The following is a 27,705-nucleotide window of genomic DNA, read 5'->3' as shown; positions in this document are numbered from 1 at the left end:
TAGAAAAATTAATTCTCAGAATGTTGAAAAAAATTGATGAATATCAACAAGGTTGCAAAAATTGACAATTTTTTTTCATATATGTTCTTCAAAATTCCGAGATAGAAATGATATTAGCATTTTTTCTCTTTGATTTGGAGTGATAGATCGAATTTTTTGTTCGTGAAATTCTTAAAAAATTCTTAAAAATTCTAATTCTACTAAACTTCTTTTTCTAGTGATATTAGAAAAATTAATTCTCAGAATGTTGAAAAAAATTGATGAATATCAACAAGGTTGCAAAAATTGACAATTTTTTTTCATATATGTACTTCAAAATTTCGAGATAGAAATGATATTAGCATTTTTTCTCTTTGATTTGGAGTGATAGATCGAATTTTTTGTTCGTGAAATTCTTAAAAAATTCTTAAAAATTCTAATTCTACTAAACTTCTTTTTTTAGTGATATTAGAAATATTAATTTTGAGAATATTGAAAAAAATTGATGAATTTCAACAAGTTTACAAAAATAAGTCCTGAGAAACAAATTCTAAAATTTTCATAATAAATTCAAATTTATCTATATATTAAAATCTATTTATGTATTAAAATCTAGTAATAAAATTAAAATTCTACTTTTGAGGAATATTATACGATTTCGACGCGTGATATACGAAAAAAATGATCGATCTTTGATTCCAGATGGAAGAAAAAAAAAAATTCGAATCTCGAAATATTGAGAAACATTAATGCTTTGAAAAACTTGTCTTTTATACGAGTCTCCTTTCTTAACACTTTACCGACCGGTAGCGGTTGATTAATCGGCTATCGGTCGGTAAGCGTTGGTCGGTAAAACAGTCGATTAATAGGCTATCGGTCGGTAATGTGTTAAAAGCAAGGATTTGCAAAACGAGAAAGCTAGTGCAGTTAAGTTTGAGAGGATCTCGAGGTAAGCAATACGTTAATTCGATCGTTCCAAAGACTTCGATCGATCGCAATAATGTCTCGCAGAGGGAGTGTTGCTATGGCCTAAAAAACCGAGTCCGCGAGAGATCGTTAGGTTTGTGGGATAAAAATTTATTAGCTGTGTTTTGATCAATGTATAGTTCAATGTCGACCGACGATTCCTACGAAAGCATTTACACCGACGCTCGCGTATTCACCCCGTTTGCATTTATCACGAATCAAACAAACACACACACACACATACAGATACAGATACACACATATGGAACATACGCACACAAGGTATATATATATATTCGAGAAGAATATGGGCACCGATCGCTCTTCCACGTGTCTTCTTTCGGCACGACGCGATTTATTATACACGATTTACAACTGCGATTTTTATACCTCGATTAAACGAAGCCCCCCTCCACCACCCCCCTTCTCTCCCCCTACAGAGAATATTTTCCAATCGACGCGCGTGTGAAAGCCCCCGAAGTAACGTTTTCCATTTTCCATTGCTCGAGAAATTAGGGTTACTTCCGTTCACGCGTCGCCCTGTTCTTCTTGATTCTCTAAACGTTAAATTTCACTTTTTTTTTTTTTTTTGTACGATTACTTACTATTACCATTATTATCATTAACGTTAACCTTAATCGCCACCGTTTGACGCTACTATTAATTTCGTTACTATTAATTTAACGCTAATCATTATTACTCATTATTTACTCGTCATTATTCTCTAGTTCGTACCTTCCCAGTTACTGTCCCCCCTTTTTTTTAATTTTCTAACTTCTCGACTAGAGCACGAGCTTGGGTTTCATTTTCTGTTAACACTTTACCGACCGGTAGCGGTTGATTAATCGGCTATCGGTCGGTAAACGTCGACCGATAAAACAGTCGATTAATAGGCTATCGGTCGGTAAGCGTTGGCCGGTAAAACAGTCGATTAATAGGCTATCGGTCGGTAAAGTGTTAAAATCGATCGCAAAGTAGAAAAGGGAGAGGAAAAAAAAATAAAAAAAAAAGATTACGAATCAGACGCGATACTTTTGTAAGATCGAGCGTTTAATTTTAGTCTGAATCTTAGTTTAAGCTCGTTGTTTTAATTAATCGGCGCTACTATCGTTTAATTGTTCACCCCCTCTCTTACACCAATCATACCACCGAATTCTCTGCATTCTCGCTTGTCTCTAGTAGTGACTGTCATCTCTCTGTTTTCCATTTTCCATTTTCTCTCTTCACTCTCTCTCTTTCTCTTTCTCTCTTTTCTCTTTCTCTCTCTCATAAGCTGATACATCGTATTACCTTTATATTATCTCTTACTCTTATCACTATTACTCTTACTATATCGTCTCTATTACTATATTGTCTATTACTATTACTACTAGTAGCGCTACTATCTCCGCCTATCGACTATACCGACCTAAGTCGCCCCCGTTCTGTCGACGAAACTTTTTTCTTGGGGAAATCGTACACCTTTTGCTTTTGCAGGCGAGAAGTCGTTCCTATGTTTTTTTAAATAAAATTTTAAACACTTTCCTGGCCAATCCGTTTGCTAAGAGCTGTAATTGTCAACGACTTGGTATTAAAATTAACGCTACTCGATCAACAATTGCTACGTCACTGGTCTGGAAAGTGCTCGAAAGAATTACCGCGAAAAATCAGTGAGCTTTGTTTTAACGATGGACTTGTGGAAAAATTTCTCATAAATCGACTTTCCCCTCAAAAGAATCGAACACGTAAGCGTTACGTGAATTCTTTCGATTTCTCCCGTTTTAATTAACTATTTTTTTGTTGGACCCTTTGTGGCTCTAAAACTGGCGGTCTGAAACACTATTTTGTTCCCCCCCCCAAGACTGCTTATGGTATTTTTAATTTACTCGACATTGTTAATTCCGATTTAAACGTTAGATTGATAAGTTTGTGAAATTTGACACTATCTGCTCGACACTGTGCACGTAAAGAGAAAATCGATGTTTCGATCAATTGAAAATTAGTAAATGGTGCAATGGCTGGGCTGAAAGTGTTGAATCTTAACACTTTACCGACAGGTAGCGGTTGATTAATAAGCTATCGGTCGGTAAACGCCGACCGATAAAACAGTTGATTAATAGGCTATCGGTCGGTAAGCGTTAGCCGGTAAAACAGTCGATTAATAGGCTATCGGTCGGTAAAGTGTTAAATATAAGATGATCGATAGGGCGCAAAGGGTCCAAACACGCCAGGATTTCGATCGACAAAATGACGGCATCTTAATCTCTTAATCATTATAATTCGCGAGTTTTGCGATACGTAGACTGTTTTTTTATGTTTCTCGTTTCATGCTCGCCGACGTTTATTTTCCTATCTCACGAATACCCCTAAACCGTCATTCAACAGTACACCCGTCCCAAGGGATCCGTAAATTAAATCGACCACGAAGACGACACGAAAATTGTAAAACGCAACAAAACCATAATTGTAAGCGCCCACCGCTTTCTTATTGTCTTGTTATCCCATTATCCCCCGAATTTTTCGTTTTTCGAGCGTGCTCTATCCGTCAGAATTTTGTATCCGCGAGTTTCGGTTTTTCGCGCTTTTCCACCGAGGAAACCGAGTGTCGAAGGAAGGGAAGGAAACAAAGAGAAACAAAACAGAACACGACGAGATCATTCGCTAGCCAGCGGGCAAAAGAACTATACGTATTACATATAGCCAATTTGTCAAGAAAAAAAAAAAAAAAAAAACAAAATGAATGGAAAGATAAATAAACCTGTCCGTTTTTTGTGTTCTTTGTGTGTATCCAGATACTACCTTTCCATTATATTCCCATTTTGATGTATTATATCAGGATAATTCGTGGATAAATTGTCAAAGATTTTTTAATTAAAATTAGGGTTAAAATTGATCAAACAAAAAATAATTCTTCGTCTAATTAAAATTTCAAATATAATTTAAATAATGTCTCTTGAAAATTTGTAATATTTTTTAAATTTGTGGAAAATATGGATTTAGAAGTCTCAATACAGGAATCAAAATTTCACATTAAAGAGATTCTATTTTATACTTTTGATTTGCACAAACAAAAGTAATTATTTCTCTTAAAATTTCAAATTTCATTTTTCATTTAAATACTACCCCTTAGAAATTTGTAAAATATACAGATTTAAATTTAAGAGTCTCAATATGTGTAATTTAAACAAATTTTGAAAATTAATTTTCTGCTAAACAAAATCTCACACTAAAAACATTCTATTTTATACTTTTAATTTGCTCAAACATCAACAAATTATTTCTTCACTCTCTTAACACTTTACCGACCGGTAGCGGTTGATTAATCGGCTATCGGTCGGTAAGCGTTGGTCGGTAAAAAAGTTGATTAATACGCTATCGGTCGGTAAGTGTTGGCCGGTAAAAAAGTCGATTAATAGGCTATCGGTCGGTAATGTGTTAAAATTTCAAATATCATTTTTCACTTAAATACTGCCACTGTAAAATTTGTAATATTTTTTAAACTTGTAAAAGACACAGCTCTAAATTTATGAGCCCCTAATATGTAAATTAAACAAATTTTAAAAATTAATTTTCTGCTAAACAAAATCTCACACTAAATAAAGAGATTTTTTTTTCTTTTTTTGTGATTCATTTTTGTAGGAGGAATTATTTTTAATCTTCTATTATTTCATATCAAGATACACCTTGTTTCATGGCGCAGGTCAGGATAAAAATCTGGACGAGTATGTATCAGGTATGTAAATGATCAAGGTACGAAAAGTGGGTTAAAAATACCAGATCACGATTATACAATATGTTGGAACACCTCCGGATGGCCACTTTCACCATTTTAATTGCATTAAAAAAAAGAAAGTCTGTGTTTGGCGGCTCCAGCAAGGATAAACGACGGTGCCAACTCGAAATCTTGGTAAAAGTTTCACATTCTACATCTCGTAGTCACAAACGAGTACAATTTATGAAATTCAAACACAGCGACGGTATTTTACGTTTAAATAAAAAATCTTGCAACAACTCTCGTTGTATCAAGAGTTTGAAAATATCGTTTGTTTAAAAAGATGAGAGCCAAATTTATTTTTTTAGCGATGTTTGTTCTATGTATTTATCCAATTATAATTCAGTCACTTTCGTGGAAGTCCTGTTTAATGTTTTTTATGTAAATATAAAATACCATGGTCGTGACGACTTTAAGTATTGATATTGACACCTTTTTCAGTTGGGTAACTTTACTGTGTAGTACAATTAATGCATATTTCTGTAAAATGGGAATATTTAATTTATTAAGGTGGGTGAAAAATGACTATGGACAGTAAATATTAAATGTCACGTGTTTTTGACGTCCCAAATTTCACAGGAACAATGTTATGTAGCAAAATAAAAAGACAAGTACTGAGAACATGCAAAAATTAAAAGAAAAAATCATGGACTGGCTTTAAATGAATTTTTATTTCTTGGTTATGATTTTTTATGCCCCTTTTTGTAATATTTAAGTAATATTCAGACAGCCAAATTTTTATTTATTTTTGCCAAAACGTGTGTGTAAGGATTGTTAATTAAAAAATGGTTCCATTTTTATGTGCAACACAATTTAATTTATAGAAATTTTATGTCTCTTACTAAAAAGGAAACACTATAAAAAACGATTTTATTCACTTCTAAGGCAGTTGTATAATAAAGAAAGTTGTTTAATAATTGAAAAATTCTGAAATTATAAGCAATATATTTTTCAACTGTGATTTCTTTAAACAAGAAAATAAACTTACTCGTATATTAAATAAAGTGTTTTTATATCCATACTGTTGGAAATGAGTTTATTACTTCCCGAGAAATTACGTCAACTACTTTGGAAACTATCGTGTTCGAGTAAACGAGAGAATTCGATTCAAGGTTCCCCCAAAACGTTCTCGATTCTTCTAACACTTTCCACATATCGTTTTTGAGACTTGGATCTTCCATAAAATATATTCAAATAATTAATCAACTAATTAAAATAAAAAATATACGTTCTCCATAAATAGAACTCGCTAAGTTGGACTCGTATCCATTGAAAGAAAAATTGGCTATTAAAGTGTTCCCAAGTCGTCTCCAAATGACAGGAGGTTGCGTAATGACGAGGACAAAAATTGGCTTGGATTGCAAAGCAGATGTAAAGTTCTTATTCAGCTGGTAGAATAATAGGGGGAAAAATATCTAATAAAGAAGTATATTGTAAGCATTTAGCAAAAATAAAATTCCATTTACATTGTTAGAATATTTAAACAACAATTATTGGAAAAAAAAAAATAGAATGAAACACACTGTATATGCAATTTTGGGAAACTTTTTTAATTGGACTTTGTTGGAATGAAAAATTAATTAAATAATATATTAATGGGTACTGTAGTTTTTTGGGAGACGTAGTTTTTTTAAAATGGGTTTTTGGAAACTGCAGAAGTATTCAATTGTTTATTGTTAAAATTGTCAAATGTGATCAAACAAACTGATACAAACTATCATACAAATCATCAAACAAACGAATGCACGATATTTTTCGAGTATTTTAGTAAAGAATACAATACAAGAAAAAGAATCATTCATGTATTCATACACGAAACAAACATTTATTATTCTCAAACAATGCAATACAAACTATCATATGCACCATCAAACAAAGAAATTCACAATATTTTTCGAATATTCCAATAAAGAGTATGATGCAAAGAAAATAATCGTTCATCAATTCATAGACCAAACAAACATTTTTTATCATTCTCAAACAATATCAAACAAACTATCATATACATCATCAAACAAACGAATGGATGATATATTTCTAACGTTCTAGTAAAGAGTATGATGCAAAGAAAAGATTTTTTTATGTATTTATAGACCAAACAAACATTTTTTATCATTCTCAAACAATATCAATCAAATTGATACAAACTATCATATACATCATCAAACAAACGAATGGACGATATTTTTCTAACATTCTAGTAAAGAATACGGTGCAAAGAAAAGAATGATTCATCAATTCATAGACCAAACAGACATTTCTTATTTTTTTCAAACAATATCAAACAAACCGATACAAACTATCATATAAATCATCAAACAAACGAATGCATGATATTTTTCTAACGTTTTAGTAAAGAGTATGATGCAAAGAAAAGAATTTTTCACGTATTTATAGACCAAACAAACATGTTTTATCATTCACAAACTATAACAAACAAATCGATACAAACTATCATAAACATCATCAATCAAACGAATGGAGGATATTTTTCTAACATTTTAGTAAAGAATATGACGCAAAGAAAAGAATTTTTCACGTATTCATAGACCAAACAAATATTATTTATCATTCTCAAACAATATCAAACAAATCGATACAAACTATCATATACATCATCAAACAAACGAATGCACGATATTTTTCTAACGTTCTAGTAAAGAGTATGATGCAAAGAAAAGAATTTTTCACGCATTCATAGGCCAAACAAACATTTTTTATCATTCACAAACAAAATCAGACAAACTGATACAAACTATCATATGCATTGTCAAATAAACAAATGCACAATATTTTTTTAGTGTCTTAGTAAAGAATATGATGCAAAGAAAAGAATTTTTCACATATTCATAGACCAAACAAACATTTTTTATCATTCACAAACAATATCAAACAAACTGATAGAAACTATCATATGCACTGTGAAACAAACGAATCCATGATATTTTTCTAGGATTCCAGTAAAGAATACGATGTAAGGAAAATAATCGTTCATCAATTTATAGACCAAACAAACATTTCTTATTAGAATTCTCAAACAATATCAAACAAGCCAATACAAATTATCATACACATCATCAAACAAACGAATGTACGATATTTTTCGAGTATTCCACTAAAGAATACACTACAAAAAGAAGAATCATTCATGTATTCATACATGAAACAAACACATCATACTATTCTCAAACAATCCAATACAAACAATCATACACACCATCAAACAAACGAACACACAATATTTTTCTATCATTCCCTAAAAGAATACGATCCACCTAAAAGAATCATTCAAACAATCCAATACAAACTATCATATCCACCTATCAAACAAACGAACTCACACTATTTTTCTATCATTCCATTAAATACAATTCAATACAAACTATCATATCCACTATCAAACAAAAACGAACTCACACTATTTTTCTATCATTCCATTAAACACAATACGACCAAACTATCATATCCACCTATCAAACAAACGAACTCACACTATTTTTCTATCATTCCATTAAATACAATTCAATATAAACTATCATATCCACTATCAAACAAACGAATTCACAGTATTTGTCTACTATTCCATTAAATACAATCCATACAATTCAATACAAACTATCATATCCACTATCAAACAAAAACAAACCCACACTATTTTTCTATCATTCCATTAAATACAATCCAATACAAACTATCATATCCACCTATCAAACAAAAACAAACTCACACTATTTTTCTATCATTCCATTAAACACAATACAACCAAACTATCATACGCCAATTTCTCCAATCACGAGTACACCTTTCGAGGGTTGAAGTGCAACCGGAAATGGGGCGTACGGAGAGGGGGGTCGTTATCGTTTCTATTCGACCTCAAAGAATGCCCACGTTACCTTGCTAACGGCGATCAATGTATATACTTAGTCAGCAGTCTCGAACCGTGAAAAGTCATTCATTTTGCGAAAGAGAATCCGACATGTGGCGAGGCCCGATGCGCGACGTAGACAGTTCTCAGGAAACGTACGTTTACCTGGTGTCCCTACCACTTTCTTTGGCCGGTTGGTGGGCACCGCGTTCTCGTTACCCTGGTCCATGCTGCACTACCGTTCTACTATCTCCTCATTCACTTCGTGATTCGACAAGATCCAAGAACACGCGCGGATTTTCGACCAGCCTTCGAGTACGGGCTCGAGCTTTCGAGCAAACATCTCTCGTTCGCGGTTGTGCTTGGACAATCGCGTGTCTCCAAGCTTTCGGAAGTGATCGAGAATTCATCATTTTACAAGTTGATCGGTGAATCGAAGAACTAACAATAAAAGTAGATTGATCACCAAAGACTCTCGTCTTCATCCTCTTTTGATCGACTCAACTTCGCAAGATTGATAGAGGGTGGAGATTCGAAGGTGTACAATTGGGAATCGTTCGAACAGGACTCGAATAACAGTATAGCCGTAATCACAGTCTGCTGAGGCACGAAAAGGATGCGGAGCCGTTAAAGAGGAAGCGGCAATCACATTCTAACCGGCCACAAACCGAATGTGTGTTGCACCTTGGCGATAGAGAAACCTGTGTGATTTTCTTTCTTCCATTTGCTCCACGAAACTGTTGTGTGTTACATAAAGACGGATTTTACTGGTCAGTTAATGAACCCGGTTCTGGGAGCCCACGAGCAACGTCTGTCAGCGACCTTACGTAAGTAAATATGAATAATTTCCTATTATAAAACGAAGAACTTGAAGAATTTGAAGAATTTGGTTGTTGATAGAGAACGTCATCTTTTCGCGATTTTTACGAAATAATCTCTGTACGAGAAATTCTAATAAAGGACGTTTGGATAATGTTTATAATAGAGTAGTCGGGGAACCAGTTCCTCGGGTTTATTTATTTTTTAACGCGAACACTTCCGTGGTCTGTCGAGCGAAGAAAGTAATGATACGTGGAATGAAAAAAGTGATTGTAATGCAACAAAATATTGGACGCGTCGATTGATAATTATACGGTCTCGTGGTCATTCACGCGGAACATTTCTAACGTCGTGCATTCGTTGTACAGGGTGTTAAAAAGAAAGTGATTCAAAAGGAAAAAGAATGAATTCTAGCCAAATGAATTTTTCCAAAATGCAAATAATATTATTCTTTATGCCTAAAAAATTAGACAACATGTAGATTTTTCCTAGGTGAATATTTAAAAATTATTTAAATTTCATTTACTATTTTAATTATTATCTACATTTATTTTAAATTGATTGCTTAAAAACTGAGAAAAATAGAAAAATAATTTAAACAACAATTTTAACAATTTTGCCAATTTTTTTTTCTCAAAAAATATTACTTTTTATGCCTCAAAAAAAATTAGACAACCTGTAGCTTCTTCCTAGGTGAATATTTAAAAATTATTTAAATTTGATTTACTATTTTATTTAGTATCTACATTTATTTTAAATCGATTGCTTAAAAACTGAGACAAACTGTAGCTTTTTTCCAAAGAAAGATACAAAATTATTTAAACAACAATTTTAACAATTTTGCCAATTTTTTTTTCTCAAAAAATATTACTTTTTATGCCTCAAAAAAAATTAGACAACCTGTAGCTTCTTCCTAGGTGAATATTTAAAAATTATTTAAATTTGATTTACTATTTTATTTAGTATCTACATTTATTTTAAATCGATTGCTTAAAAACTGAGACAAACTGTAGCTTTTTTCTAAAGAAAGATACAAAAATTATTTAAACAACAATTTTAACAATTTTGCCAATTTTTTTTTCTCGAAAAATATTACTTTTTATGCCTCAAAAAAGTAGACAACCTGTAGCTTCTTCCTAGGTGAATATTTAAGAATTATTTAAATTTGAATTACTATTTTATTTATTATCTACATTTATTTTAAATTGATTGCTTAAAAACTGAGACAAACTGTAGCTTTTTTCTAAACGAAAATATAAAAATTATTTAAACAACAATTTTAACAATTTTGCCAATTTTTATCGATCAGATTGTTCATAGAATTTTAGCAAAATTATGTAATAAAATTTGAGGTGAGGATTTTAACTATTTTTATTTTAATTTTGAATTTGACTGTATTTGACCAATTAAAATAATTTAAATAATAAATACAGGGGGTTGTTATGGAACAAACTATTGATTTTGCCAATCCATAATTCATAGAATTTTACCAAAATAATCTAATAAAATTTGAGGTGAAGATTTTAACTATTTTTATTCTAATTTTGAATTTGACTGTATCAGAACAATTAAAATTATTTAAATTATAAATACAGAGGGTTGCAATGGAACAAACTATTGATTTTGCCAATTCATGGTTCATAGAATTTCAGTAAAATTATCTAATAAAATTTCAGGTCAAAATTTTATCTATTGTTATTTTAATTTTGACTTCGACTGTATCAAACCAATTAAAATTATTTAAATTATAAATACAGAGGGTTGCAATGGAACAAACTATTGATTTTGCCAATTCATGGTTCATAGAATTTTACCAAAACTATCTAATAAAATCTCAGGTGAAAATTTCATCTATTTTTATTTTAATTTTGAATTTGACTGTATCAGACCAATTCAAATTATTTAAATTATAAATACAGAGGGTTGCAATGGAACAAACTATTGATTTTGCCAATTCATGGTTCATAGAATTTTACCAAAACTATCTAATAAAATTTGAGGTGAGAATTTTAACTATTTTTATTTTAATTTTGAATTTGACTGTATTTGACCAATTAAAATAATTTAAATAATAAATACAGGGGGTTGTTATGGAACAAACTGTTGATTTTGCCAATTTTTACCAATTTTTGCCAATCTATGATTTATAAAATTTTACCAAAATTGTCTAATAAAATTTCAGGTCAAAATTTTAACTATTTTTATTTTAATTTTGAATTTGGCTGTATTAGACCATTTCAAATTATTTAAATAATAAATAGAGAGGGTTGTTATGGAACAAACTGTTGATTTTGCCAATTTTTGCCAATCTATGGTTTATAAAATTTTACCAAAATTGTCTAATAAAATTTCAGGTCAAAATTTTAACTATTTTTATTTTAATTTTGAGTTTGACTGTATCAGACCAATTAGAAATATTATATTAGCCCTTGCATAAACGATTCACTGTTTCCTGTCATGTTCTTCGAATCATTACTCGGAAACATCTACAATTTGCTTCCTAGAATTATCGATAATATTCCGAGCGAGTAAAATCGGAGATACAAATTAGTCGTTCGTGTTTTGAAATGATAGGTGGGACTTTTTCCACGTATTCTACAGCGTATTCATTAAATACGGATTGAATGACAGCTTGTCCTTTGCAGTTTGACTTCTAAAACTGATATGTAATAATTAACGGCATGGATCAATCATTGTGGTTACAACTTCGGTTTCATCCACGTTTAAATATAAATATTTATAGAATGAGGATGTAAGCAGTTCTATAATACATGCAATAGTAATTTACGACACATGGTTTCGAAAGAGCGACGTGGAACTTTTAGAAATATTGCAAATTGTAACGAAAGATTAGAAAAATTAGAAAAATTTAACTATTTTATTTCTTTTTTAAATTCTTCCTCTCGAGTATTAAATTCACTATAATTATAAAAATACTTGAGTGTCTACAGTTGAGTGTTGTTAAAATTTTAACGTTGAAAAATTGCAATTTTATTATCATAGAATTTCTGAATTTTCTTTCTCGTTAATTCTGTTTCGAGTAATGGAGGTTAAGGTTATAATCTAAAAGATTAGAAAAATTAGAAAAATTTAACTATTTTATTTCTTTTTTAAATTCTTCCTCTCGAGTATTAAATTCACTATAATTATAAAAATACTTGAGTGTCTACAGTTGAGTGTTGTTAAAATTTTAACGTTGAAAAATTGCAATTTTATTATCATAGAATTTCTGAATTTTCTTTCTCGTTAAATCTGTTTCGAGTAATGGAGGTTAAGGTTCTAAACAGACTTTTGAACTTTCAATTAGCGTAGTGCAAATAGTCCCACGCCTCCTATTATTGCTCGTCTCGCAACGATAGCTTGTGATCATAATATTCAGCGTTGATTTTCCAAGGAAGTGCGCTTTCTTCCGTATTGTTCACTCGGATATGTTTTACTCCATTATTACACGGTACGTTGAGTCGAACTACTGCAAGTATTATTTGATATTTAGGACAAGTTCAACTGGCTCGCAGCTGATCAGTCATTGCCAATCGCTTAAGCATCGTGGTAAATGTCGACGTAAACTACAGAGTGGTGTCTAAAATTTTCTAAACACAGTTCTCGGAGACATTAAATAAAATTATCTAACAGACGATAAATTTGGAGGGAAAAAATTTCTCAACGCATAATTAATGATAATTTGTCCGTCGAGGTCGTTTGATAAATTGGTCCAGAAGCAACCGACGATTTCAATGCTACCAAAAATGATATTAAAATGATATTGCATAAAGAAGATGCTAGAGGTAGAATAACATCCAATGGGGAAAAAAAAGAAACTCGACTTTCTCTTTATTTTTAAGTATCTTGGTAACGTAACGTATTCTTAGACCTTTCAGGTTTTGAGTAAAAATGATTTTGACATATTTAAATTCTTTTATGTAATCTGGAATATAAACTACTGATACTCTCATTGTTTAAACACCATAATTAGACACACTATAGTGCATAAAATTTTCAAAATTGAAATTCACCTTTTGAGTACAATTTTGATATATTTAATTCTTTTATACAATCTGAAATATAAACTCAATATTAACTACTATTATTCTCATTGTTTATACACTATAATTAGACTCTCTATAGTGTACAAAATTTGCAAATTTAAATACACTTTTTCACCAAAATTTTGACATATTTAAATTCTTTTATATAATCTGAAATATAAACCTGATATCAACTAATAATATTCTCATCTATTATACACCATAATTAGACACTCTATAGTGTACAAAATTATCAAAATTCAAATGAACCTTTTAAAAAAAATTTTGATATATTTAATCCTTTTATACAATCTGAAATATAAACTCAATATTAACTACTATTATTCTCATTGTTTATACACTGTAATTAGACACTCTATAGTGTACAAAATTTGCAAAATTTAAATACACTTTTTCACTAAAATTTTGACATATTTAAATTCTTTTATATAATCTGAAATATAAACCTGATATCAACTAATAATATTCTCATCTATTATACACCATAATTAGACACTCTATAGTGTACAAAATTTGCAAAATTTAAATACACTTTTTCACTAAAATTTTGACATATTTAAATTCTTTTATATAATCTGAAATATAAACATGATCTCAACTAATAATATTCTCATACATTATACACCATAATTAGACACTCTATAGTGTACAAAATTATCAAAATTCAAATGCACCTTTTAAAAAAAATTTTGATATATTTAATCCTTTTATACAATCTGAAATATAAACTCAATATTAACTACTAATATTCTCATTGTTTATACACTGTAATTAGACACTCTATAGTGTACAAAATTTGCAAAATTTAAATACACTTTTTCACTAAAATTTTGACATATTTAAATTCTTTTATATAATCTGAAATATAAACCTGATATCAACTAATAATATTCTCATCTATTATACACCATAATTAGACACTCTATAGTGTACAAAATTATCAAAATTCAAATGCACCTTTTAAAAAAAATTTTGATATATTTAATCCTTTTATACAATCTGAAATATAAACTCAATATTAACTAATAATATTCTCATTGTTTATACACTGTAATTAGACACTCTATAGTGTACAAAATTTGCAAAATTTAAATACACTTTTTCACTAAAATTTTGACATATTTAAATTCTTTTATATAATCTGAAATATAAACATGATCTCAACTAATAATATTCTCATACATTATACACCATAATTAGACACTCTATAGTGTACAAAATTATCAAAATTTAAATGCACCTTTAGAGTATAATTTTTGTATATTTAAATTCTTTTATATGATCTAAAATATAAACTTGATACCAAAAATAATATTCTCACCATTTATAGACCATAATTAGACTCTCTATAGTGTACAAAATTTGCAAATTTAAATACACTTTTTCACTAAAATTTTGACATATTGAAAATGTTTTATATAATCTGAAATATAAACCTGATATCAACTAATAATATTCTCATCTATTATACACCATAATTAGACACTCTATAGTGTACAAAATTATCAAAATTCAAATGCACCTTTTAAAAAAAATTTTGATATATTTAATCCTTTTATACAATCTGAAATATAAACTCAATATTAACTACTATTATTCTCATTGTTTATACACTATAATTAGACTCTCTATAGTGTACAAAATTTGCAAAATTTAAATACACTTTTTCACTAAAATTTTGACATATTTAAATTCTTTTATATAATCTGAAATATAAACCTGATATCAACTAATAATATTCTCATCTATTATACACCATAATTAGACACTCTATAGTGTACAAAATTTGCAAATTTAAATACACTTTTTCACTAAAATTTTGACATATTGAAATTCTTTTATATAATCTGAAATATAAACATGATCTCAACTAATAATATTCTCATACATTATACACCATAATTAGACACTCTATAGTGTACAAAATTATCAAAATTCAAATGCACCTTTTAAAAAAAATTTTGATATATTTAATCCTTTTATACAATCTGAAATATAAACTCAATATTAACTACTATTATTCTCATTGTTTATACACTATAATTAGACTCTCTATAGTGTACAAAATTTGCAAAATTTAAATACACTTTTTCACTAAAATTTTGACATATTTAAATTCTTTTATATAATCTGAAATATAAACCTGATATCAACTAATAATATTCTCATCTATTATACACCATAATTAGACACTCTATAGTGTACAAAATTATCAAAATTTAAATGCACCTTTTAAAAAAAATTTGATATATTTAATCCTTTTATACAATCTGAAATATAAACTCAATATTAACTAATAATATTCTCATTGTTTATACACTGTAATTAGACACTCTATAGTGTACAAAATTTGCAAATTTAAATACACTTTTTCACTAAAATTTTGACATATTTAAATTCTTTTATATAATCTGAAATATAAACCTGATATCAACTAATAATATTCTCATCTATTATACACCATAATTAGACACTCTATAGTGTACAAAATTATCAAAATTTAAATGCACCTTTAGAGTATAATTTTTGTATATTTAAATTCTTTTATATGATCTAAAATATAAACTTGATACCAAAAATAATATTCTCACCATTTATAGACCATAATTAGACTCTCTATAGTGTACAAAATTTGCAAATTTAAATACACTTTTTCACTAAAATTTTGACATATTGAAAATGTTTTATATAATCTGAAATATAAACCTGATATCAACTAATAATATTCTCATCTATTATACACCATAATTAGACACTCTATAGTGTACAAAATTATCAAAATTGAAACGCACCTTTTGATTAAAATTTTGATATATTTACATTCTTTTATATAATCTGAAATATAAACTTGATAATTTAATTTAATTTAATGAAAATTTAAATACACTTTTTTGAGTAAAATTAGACACTCTATAACCTATAAAATTTTTCATTATTTTAACATTCTAATTAACCACTGGGATAAAACTTGCAAAACATTCATATTCCCAGAAATACAGTTCCTTTAATACACTGTTCAAGATATGTTTAACGAGGATCAGAAGAGTTAACGCACACTAACCATGTAGAAACGAGTTACGGATGCCTCGATGTGGAATTACTTGTCATTAAAGCCAGTTGATCTCTCTTTGTACAACCGCAAACCTTCCTCGCGCATATTTTACGTCTGTAATGATCCCGTAATCGTCCATTTTTTGTCAATTAATCCACACGAACCCGACATCCTCGTTCTTTTCAAATCTCACTGCCTCTTCTATCATTATTTGATTCTTCTTTTTTGGATTCTGTTTCTTTCACTCTTCTATGTAATTTTAATCGACAATTTTGTCCCCTCTTTTTCCTATTTCAAATTGGTTTGCTCTGATTTTTTCTACCAAAACCGGACAGGTATATTAACATACTTTTTTTTTTAAACACTTTCGTTTATACGAGCACGAATGGTTTTTGTAACAGCATACGATTATGCAAATATGCATCGTTCTACGAGACACCCGTGTTTTACGAGACTTTTAAATCGAGTGTCTTAATTATTTTACGATCTGTAATAATCTTGTAATTAATTACAATTAAATTAATTTTTTCCCCCCCGTAATGGATCGTTTGAATTTACGAACTTTCGATTTTGATACAATTTTGAATATTATAAAGTCTATCTAAAAATTTGAAATTTATTTTAAGAAATTCGACGAATCTAATTTTATTTATTTTTTTTTTTGGATTGATTTTCGAATTTCTGACGTTTTATTTCGTGTATTCTATTTTTATTTTAAGTGAAAAATTTTCAAATAAACGTTCGTATTGTTGGAATTGTGATATGTGTATATAAAAATCTGCTGGCTCGTTGTTCGTGGCTTTCATGTTAGTAAATATGAATAGTAAATACGGACTAGTGGAGTAATAGAGATTACAAAACGTACAAATTTGAAATCGCCGTACGTTGCGAATAATGCAGCGTGCTTTCGACACAGTTGTGGAAGAAATACCGATCTTTGCCAGCATTGCAATGTAAATACGAGGGCTGCAGATCGAGAGTACTTACGAAACGTGTTTCCCTTTCTAGAAAAATGACCACTTTGTTTTCTATTTCGAATACTAGCCGACGACAAAGGATATCATCGATTATATTTCAGGATAAATCGAATTAATAAAATTCAAATCAGTTCATTCAAATTCAAAGCAAAATCGTTTCAATTTCATTCTTCAATAAATGAATTATTATCATTGATTGTAACGAAATTTTACGATAAATCGAAAGAGGAAAATTGTCCATCAAATTCAATGCAAAATCGTTTCAATTTTAACCTTTAATGTAATTTTTTTAATGAATTATTGTTATTGATTACATATAACGAAATTTTACAATAAATCGAATGGGGAAAATTGTCTATCAAATTCAAAGCAAACTCGTTTCAATTTCATTCATCAATGTATAATAATTCTCTTATTGAATTATTATCATCGATTATAACGAAATTTCATGATAAATCGAATGAATAAAATTGTCTATCAAATTCAAAGCAAACTCGTTTCAATTTTATTCTTCAATGTAATTTTTTTAATGAAATATTATCATCGATTATAACAAAATTTCATAATAAATTGAATGAGGGAAATAGTCTCTCAAATTCAAATTAAACTCGTTTCAATTTAATTTATCTCAGTAATTTTCTTTATCAATTATTATCATCATCGATTATAATGAAATTTCATAATAAATTGAATGAGTAAAATTGTCTCTCTAATTCAGAGTAAACTCGTTTAAATTTCATTCTTCAATGTATAATAATTCTCTCAATGAATTATTATCATCGATTATAACGAAATTTCATAATAAATCGAATGAATAAAATTGTTTGTCAAATTCAAAATAAACTCGTTTCAATTTTATTCTTCAATGTATAATAATTCTCTTAATGAATTAATACCATCGATTATAAGGAAATTTCATGATAAATCGAATGAATAAAATTGTTTGTCAAATTCAAAATAAACTCGTTTTAATTTCATTCTTCACTGTTATAATTCTGTAATTCTCTTAATGAATTATTCTTATTGATTATAACGAAATTTCATAATAAATTGAATGAATAAAATTGTCTGTCAGATTCAATGCAAAATCGTTTCAATTTTATTCTTCAATGTAATATTTTTAATGAATTATTATCATCGATTATAACGAAATTTCATAACAAATTTAGTAAATAAGATTGTCTTTCAAATTCAAATTAAACTCGTTTCAATTTAATTTATCTCAGTAATTTTCTTTATCAATTATTATCATCATCGATTAGAATGAAATTTCATAATAAATTGAATGAGTAAAATTGTCTCTCTAATTCAGAGTAAACTCGTTTAAATTTCATTCTTCAATGTATAATAATTCTCTCAATGAATTATTATCATCGATTATAACGAAATTTCATAATAAATCGAATGAATAAAATTGTTTGTCAAATTCAAAATAAACTCGTTTCAATTTTATTCTTCAATGTATAATAATTCTCTTAATGAATTAATACCATCGATTATAACGAAATTTCATGATAAATCGAATGAATAAAATTGTTTGTCAAATTCAAAATAAACTCGTTTTAATTTCATTCTTCACTGTTATAATTCTGTAATTCTCTTAATGAATTATTCTTATTGATTATAACGAAATTCATAATAAATTGAATTAATAAAATTGTCTGTCAGATTCAATGCAAAATCGTTTCAATTTTATTCTTCAATGTAATATTTTTAATGAATTATTATCATCGATTATAACGAAATTTCATAACAAATTTAGTAAGTAAAATTGTCTCTCAAATTCAAATTAAACTCGTTTCAATTTAATTTATCTCAGTAATTTTCTTTATCAATTATTATCATCATCGATTATAATGAAATTTCATAATAAATTGAATGAGTAAAATTGTCTCTCTAATTCAGAGTAAACTCGTTTAAATTTCATTCTTCAATGTATAATAATTCTCTCAATGAATTATTATCATCGATTATAACGAAATTTCATAATAAATCGAATGAATAAAATTGTTTGTCAAATTCAAAATAAACTCGTTTCAATTTTATTCTTCAATGTATAATAATTCTCTTAATGAATTAATACCATCGATTATAACGAAATTTCATGATAAATCGAATGAATAAAATTGTTTGTCAAATTCAAAATAAACTCGTTTTAATTTCATTCTTCACTGTTATAATTCTGTAATTCTCTTAATGAATTATTATCATCGATTATAACGAAATTTCATAACAAATTTAGTAAGTAAAATTGTCTCTCAAATTCAAATTAAACTCGTTTCAATTTAATTTATCTCAGTAATTTTCTTTATCAATTATTATCATCATCGATTAGAATGAAATTTCATAATAAATTGAAAGAGTAAAATTGTCTCTCTAATTCAGAGTAAACTCGTTTAAATTTCATTCTTCAATGTATAATAATTCTCTCAATGAATTATTATCATCGATTATAACGAAATTTCATAATAAATCGAATGAATAAAATTGTTTGTCAAATTCAAAATAAACTCGTTTCAATTTTATTCTTCAATGTATAATAATTCTCTTAATGAATTAATACCATCGATTATAACGAAATTTCATGATAAATCGAATGAATAAAATTGTTTGTCAAATTCAAAATAAACTCGTTTTAATTTCATTCTTCACTGTTATAATTCTGTAATTCTCTTAATGAATTATTCTTATTGATTATAACGAAATTTCATAATAAATTGAATTAATAAAATTGTCTGTCAGATTCAATGCAAAATCGTTTCAATTTTATTCTTCAATGTAATATTTTTAATGAATTATTATCATCGATTATAACGAAATTTCATAACAAATTTAGTAAGTAAAATTGTCTCTCAAATTCAAATTAAACTCGTTTCAATTTAATTTATCTCAGTAATTTTCTTTATCAATTATTATCATCATCGATTATAATGAAATTTCATAATAAATTGAATGAGTAAAATTGTCTCTCTAATTCAGAGTAAACTCGTTTAAATTTCATTCTTCAATGTATAATAATTCTCTCAATGAATTATTATCATCGATTATAACGAAATTTCATAATAAATCGAATGAATAAAATTGTTTGTCAAATTCAAAATAAACTCGTTTCAATTTTATTCTTCAATGTATAATAATTCTCTTAATGAATTAATACCATCGATTATAACGAAATTTCATGATAAATCGAATGAATAAAATTGTTTGTCAAATTCAAAATAAACTCGTTTTAATTTCATTCTTCACTGTTATAATTCTGTAATTCTCTTAATGAATTATTCTTATTGATTATAACGAAATTTCATAATAAATTGAATTAATAAAATTGTCTGTCAGATTCAATGCAAAATCGTTTCAATTTTATTCTTCAATGTAATATTTTTAATGAATTATTATCATCGATTATAACGAAATTTCATAACAAATTTAGTAAGTAAAATTGTCTCTCAAATTCAAATTAAACTCGTTTCAATTTAATTTATCTCAGTAATTTTCTTTATCAATTATTATCATCATCGATTATAATGAAATTTCATAATAAATTGAATGAGTAAAATTGTCTCTCTAATTCAGAGTAAACTCGTTTAAATTTCATTCTTCAATGTATAATAATTCTCTCAATGAATTATTATCATCGATTATAACGAAATTTCATAATAAATCGAATGAATAAAATTGTTTGTCAAATTCAAAATAAACTCGTTTCAATTTTATTCTTCAATGTATAATAATTCTCTTAATGAATTAATACCATCGATTATAACGAAATTTCATGATAAATCGAATGAATAAAATTGTTTGTCAAATTCAAAATAAACTCGTTTTAATTTCATTCTTCACTGTTATAATTCTGTAATTCTCTTAATGAATTATTATCATCGATTATAACGAAATTTCATAACAAATTTAGTAAGTAAAATTGTCTCTCAAATTCAAATTAAACTCGTTTCAATTTAATTTATCTCAGTAATTTTCTTTATCAATTATTATCATCATCGATTATAATGAAATTTCATAATAAATTGAATGAGTAAAATTGTCTCTCTAATTCAGAGTAAACTCGTTTAAATTTCATTCTTCAATGTATAATAATTCTCTCAATGAATTATTATCATCGATTATAACGAAATTTCATAATAAATCGAATGAATAAAATTGTTTGTCAAATTCAAAATAAACTCGTTTCAATTTTATTCTTCAATGTATAATAATTCTCTTAATGAATTAATACCATCGATTATAACGAAATTTCATGATAAATCGAATGAATAAAATTGTTTGTCAAATTCAAAATAAACTCGTTTTAATTTCATTCTTCACTGTTATAATTCTGTAATTCTCTTAATGAATTATTCTTATTGATTATAACGAAATTTCATAATAAATTGAATTAATAAAATTGTCTGTCAGATTCAATGCAAAATCGTTTCAATTTTATTCTTCAATGTAATATTTTTAATGAATTATTATCATCGATTATAACGAAATTTCATAACAAATTTAGTAAGTAAAATTGTCTCTCAAATTCAAATTAAACTCGTTTCAATTTAATTTATCTCAGTAATTTTCTTTATCAATTATTATCATCATCGATTATAATGAAATTTCATAATAAATTGAATGAGTAAAATTGTCTCTCTAATTCAGAGTAAACTCGTTTAAATTTCATTCTTCAATGTATAATAATTCTCTCAATGAATTATTATCATCGATTATAACGAAATTTCATAATAAATCGAATGAATAAAATTGTTTGTCAAATTCAAAATAAACTCGTTTCAATTTTATTCTTCAATGTATAATAATTCTCTTAATGAATTAATACCATCGATTATAACGAAATTTCATGATAAATCGAATGAATAAAATTGTTTGTCAAATTCAAAATAAACTCGTTTTAATTTCATTCTTCACTGTTATAATTCTGTAATTCTCTTAATGAATTATTCTTATTGATTATAACGAAATTTCATAATAAATTGAATGAATAAAATTGTCTGTCAGATTGAATGCAAAATCGTTTCAATTTTATTCTTCAATGTAATATTTTTAATGAATTATTATCATCGATTATAACGAAATTTCATAACAAATTTAGTAAGTAAAATTGTCTCTCAAATTCAAATTAAACTCGTTTCAATTTAATTTATCTCAGTAATTTTCTTTATCAATTATTATCATCATCGATTATAATGAAATTTCATAATAAATTGAATGAGTAAAATTGTCTCTCTAATTCAGAGTAAACTCGTTTAAATTTCATTCTTCAATGTATAATAATTCTCTCAATGAATTATTATCATCGATTATAACGAAATTTCATAATAAATCGAATGAATAAAATTGTTTGTCAAATTCAAAATAAACTCGTTTCAATTTTATTCTTCAATGTATAATAATTCTCTTAATGAATTAATACCATCGATTATAACGAAATTTCATGATAAATCGAATGAATAAAATTGTTTGTCAAATTCAAAATAAACTCGTTTTAATTTCATTCTTCACTGTTATAATTCTGTAATTCTCTTAATGAATTATTCTTATTGATTATAACGAAATTTCATAATAAATTGAATGAATAAAATTGTCTGTCAGATTGAATGCAAAATCGTTTCAATTTTATTCTTCAATGTAATATTTTTAATGAATTATTATCATCGATTATAACGAAATTTCATAACAAATTTAGTAAATAAAATTGTCTTTCAAATTCAAATTAAACTCGTTTCAATTTAATTCATCTCTGTAATTCTCTTTATCAATTATTATCATCATCGATTAGAATGAAATTTCATAATAAATTGAAAGAGTAAAATTGTCTCTCTAATTCAGAGTAAACTCGTTTAAATTTCATTCTTCACTCCAATTCTTTCAATAAATTATTCTCATTGATTATAACGAAATTTCATGATAATACAGATAAATAAAATTGTCTATCAAATTCAAAGAAAAATGAACTCGAAAAATAAAAGAAATAGTTAAAGTTTCATATTCTATCAATAAAAATATTCATTTGCACTGAGATCTGCCCTCTACATCCAAGTACACATATACAGAAAATTTATATACAGGATGTACAGTAATTTAAAAACTCTCCATGCACCAAGAAAGAGAAATTCCCATAGAGGTGGTAAATATTAATTTAAATATAATTGCGGTTAAAATCGTCTCGTTTTCTTTGGGTTAATAACCGGCTCAGTGGTGGGGGAATGCAATGGCTCGCAACGAAGAATGAACTGCTCGCCATAGAGTTCACAGGCTCATGTACGAATGAGCAAACTATGATTAGAGACTTTCCATTTGTCATGGTGGGTAGGGATAGTATGAAATATGACGCAGATTTTCTACTGTTATTGCACCGAGAACTTAAACCAGACTGTGCTTTCACAACCTTTCGGCGTTTCAAAAAGTGAAATCATTCAGGGCGATGTACGCGGATGGGCAGCTTTCGTGGTGCAATCGTTTCGAGCTGATTGTGGAAACTTCACACTGTGAACTCACTTTAAAACAATAGGAGAACGCTAGAGATTAATTGCACGCCCTTGACATCCAACGAGAAGCTAATTAAGTAACCATTTATCAACAGAAACGTGCTAATCTCTTTTTCAGATTTGGAAAATTCAAAAATAATTCAAATTTAACATGAGTCGAGATAGACTAGGTTCTTGTGGTTCATTGATAGTAGAACTATCAAACTGGTACAAATTCATAATTTATTAGAAATTTAGTCGACTGGATTTTAAAAATTTATCACGATTTTCTATAAGAGTATGAATAAATATTTATTTCTTCACGAATCTGTCGTTTTAATTCCTAGAATTACCAAAGTAATCAATACGAAACATTTGTAATTTCTAATAAAAATTGTTAGAAATTTAGTCGACTGGATTTTTGAAAATTTACCATGGTATTTATTAGAGAATGAAATAAATATTTATTTCTTCAAGAATCTGTCGTTTTAATTCCTAGAATTACCAAAGTAATCAATACGAAACATTTATAATTTCTAATAAAAATTGTTAGAAATTTAGTCGACTGGATTTTTGAAAATTTACCATGGTATTTATTAGAGAATGAAATAAATATTTATTTCTTCAAGAATCTGTCGTTTTTATTTCTAGAACTACCAAACTGATCTAAATTCGTAGTTTCTAATCAAAATTATTAGAATGGACTGGAGTTTTACAAATTTACAATGGTTTTTTATTAGAGAAAAATTAAATATTTTATTAGCATTGTATTAGATATATTTCTTCAAGAATCTTTCGTTTTAATTTATGGAACTATCAAAGTGGTCAAAATTATTCGTAATTTTTCATAAAAATTGTTACAAATTTAGACGACTGGATTTTTAAAAATTTACCTTGATTTTCTATAAGAGAATGAATAAATATTTATTTCTTCAAGAATCTATTAATTTCTAAAACTACCAAAGTGGTCAATATGAATCATTTGTAATTTCTAATCAAAATTGTTGCAAACTTAGTCGACTGGATTTTTGAAAATTCACCATGATTTTCTATAAGAAAATGAATAAACATTCATTAGCATTGAATTATACATTTCACCAAGAATCTATCATTTTAATCTCTTTAATACAAATAAATACACTATAATTATTGATATTTCTATTTTTAAGCAATTAAACTCCATAAAAAAAAGAATTAAAAATATAAATCATTAAACCTGTTCTCTATCACTATCACTGTCTATGAATAAAAACAATTTTTCCTTTTACTCATAAAATGTCTATCATAAACTACATACTTGATGTATTTGTTAAATTTTTACCAAAATTGTTAATTTTATTCACGTTTAAAATTTGTAAAAGTCAATGTATAATTTGTAATTTTTCTTTTAACAGAGACTTGCAAAATAAATATAATACAATGACCTACAGTTCAAGGTCACTCAAGGTCACCTAAGACAAATCAAACTTCAATGAACTTTTCTCGAGAAATATTCTGTTTTTCAAAGACAAACGTAAACGTTTAGAAATTTGCAACGTTCATGTATGAATGTTCCATTTCCATCTTTCACTATAATTCGTTGCATTTTGCTACACTGTGCTGTTACCGTTATGCTATTGGCTAACGGCTATCACCACAATAAACAAAAAATACTGCGCCAAGTCCAGTGTTTCTCAAACTATGGACTCGTGTACCAAAAGTGGGTCACAAAATCGTGCAACTTCTATAAATAATAATTTAGAATTTTATTCAAAAAAAAACTGACTAAAAAATAATTGTCATTTGGAAAATACTATTTCCTTAGAATCCAAGTTTTTAATTCAACAATCTATGAATACAATATGGGTTAAAATTGACCCTCTTGATGATCCAAAATGGTCGTTGCATTTGCATTTCGAATCTCTGTTGAAAGCAAAATAAAAATGATAATAATTCACAAGATTAATAAATAAATAATCTTGAAACGTTCTTGACGTGAATATTAATAAAAATAAACCAATTATCCAGGTGACCTAACGCTTCTAAACACATCTCCATTGCACTGTCAATACCAAACAAATTAAGATTTCAAGGAAAGTCGATTACGTATTTTTCCACAGTCTGCACTTCTTCCAGCCGGTTTTTCACCCTATTTGCTGAATATACGCGAAGATTAATCGCGATTTATGCCCCAGCTTTCTCTGTATCATTCATACTTGAACTCATACATACTTGAAACGTAATCCATTTGTCCATGCACACCGTGTTGTTCGAATTAGGCGTTGGAAACTCTCAGAAATCAATATATCAACGTCAGTTTCGAATTAGATAGTCCAGAAGGGCTACTCCTTTCGTATTTTATTTTTTGTTTCACCGGAAACTTTCGAAACTTTCGAGCTAGATATTCAATTTTTAATTTGGGAATTTTTTTTTTATGAGAAAATGAAATTTTTTGAATAAAATAGTTCGTAAAAAAGTATTTTGAAAAATTTATAATGAATATAAGGGACACTGTGTTGTTCAAATGGAAATTATCAATGAATTAAATGGTTCAAAATGGCTACTCTTTTCATTTTTAATTCATTTTTAAATTAGTCCAGAAGAGCTATTTTTTTTTAAATTTTTAGATTCATGAAACCTTCGAAACTTGATATCCAAATATACAATTTTTAATTTAGGAATTTCTTTTATATAAGAAAATGAAATTTTTGGAATAAAATAGTTCGTAAAAAAGTATTTTGAAAAATTCATAGTGAATGTAAAGAACACTGTGTGATTCAAATGAAAATTATCAATGAATTAAATGGTTCAAAATGGCTACTCTTTTCATTTTTAATTCATTTTTAAATTGCTCCAGGAAAACTATTTTTTTTTAATTTTTAATTTCACAGAAACTTTCGAACTAAATATACAACTTTTAATTTAGGAATTTTTTTTATATAAGAAAATGAAATTTTTGGAATAGAATAGTTCGTAAAAGTATTTTGAAAAATTCATAGTGAATATAAGGGATACTGAATGTTTCTAGTAATTTTAGTGTCGAATTTAATGGTTCAAAATGGCTACTCTTTTCATATTCTTTCTATTTTTAATTTATTTTTAAATTGCTTCAGAAGAGCCATTTTTTTTTTATTTTTAGTTTCATGAAACCTTCTAAACTTGACATCTAAATAGACAATTTCCAATTTAGAAATATTTTCAATATAAAAAAATAAAATAAATAGTCTTCGAAAACTGTTTTCTCAGACACCAATAAAAATATCAACATAATTTTAATTTCGAATTAAATTGGTCCAGAAGAACTACTCTTTTCACATTTTTTATTTTTAATTTGGCCAAACCTTCCAAACTTTGAACCTAAATATTTAATTTTCTAATTTAAGAATCTTTTCAATAGAAAAAAATGAAATTTTTCGAATATTTTTACAAAAAAATAGTTCCTAAATGTATTTTGAAGAATTCATAGTGAACATAAGGGACACTGTGTGATTCAAATGGAAACCAATGAATTAATAAATGGTTCAAAATGGCTACTCTTTTCATTTTTAATTCATTTTTAAATTGCTCCAGAAGAGCCATTTTTTTTTTTATTTTTAGTTTCATGAAACCTTCTAAACTTGACATCTAAATAGACAATTTTCCATATAAAAAAATTAAATAGTTTTCTCAGACACCAATAAAAATATCAACCTAATTTTAATTTCGAATTAAATTGGTCCAGAAGGGCTATTTTTTTTTTATTTTTAGATTCATGAAACCTTCTAAACTTGACATCTAAATAGACAATTTTCCATATAA

At 27.4% G+C, this 27,705-nt stretch overlaps 1 protein-coding gene across 1 annotated transcript in view; it reads left to right on the top strand.

Annotated features, from left to right (window-relative positions):
- The first annotated feature begins 8,961 nt into the window (after positions 1 to 8,961).
- The window catches only part of LOC122402932 (scavenger receptor class B member 1), a 50,185-nt gene continuing 31,441 nt past the window's right edge, over positions 8,962 to 27,705 (top strand). Inside the window, exon 1 of the mRNA XM_043406133.1 lies at positions 8,962 to 9,388. The gene's annotated coding sequence lies outside the window, so the exon portion shown is untranslated. The remainder of the gene's footprint in view (positions 9,389 to 27,705) is intronic.

Source organism: Colletes gigas, unplaced genomic scaffold (genome assembly GCF_013123115.1).
Source record: "Colletes gigas isolate AHSC1104 unplaced genomic scaffold, ASM1312311v1 Colletes_gigas_Sc00042, whole genome shotgun sequence".
NCBI lineage: Eukaryota > Metazoa > Arthropoda > Insecta > Hymenoptera > Colletidae > Colletes > Colletes gigas.
Note: the sequence above shows the minus strand (reverse complement) of the source record. Positions and strands in the feature narration are given on the sequence as shown.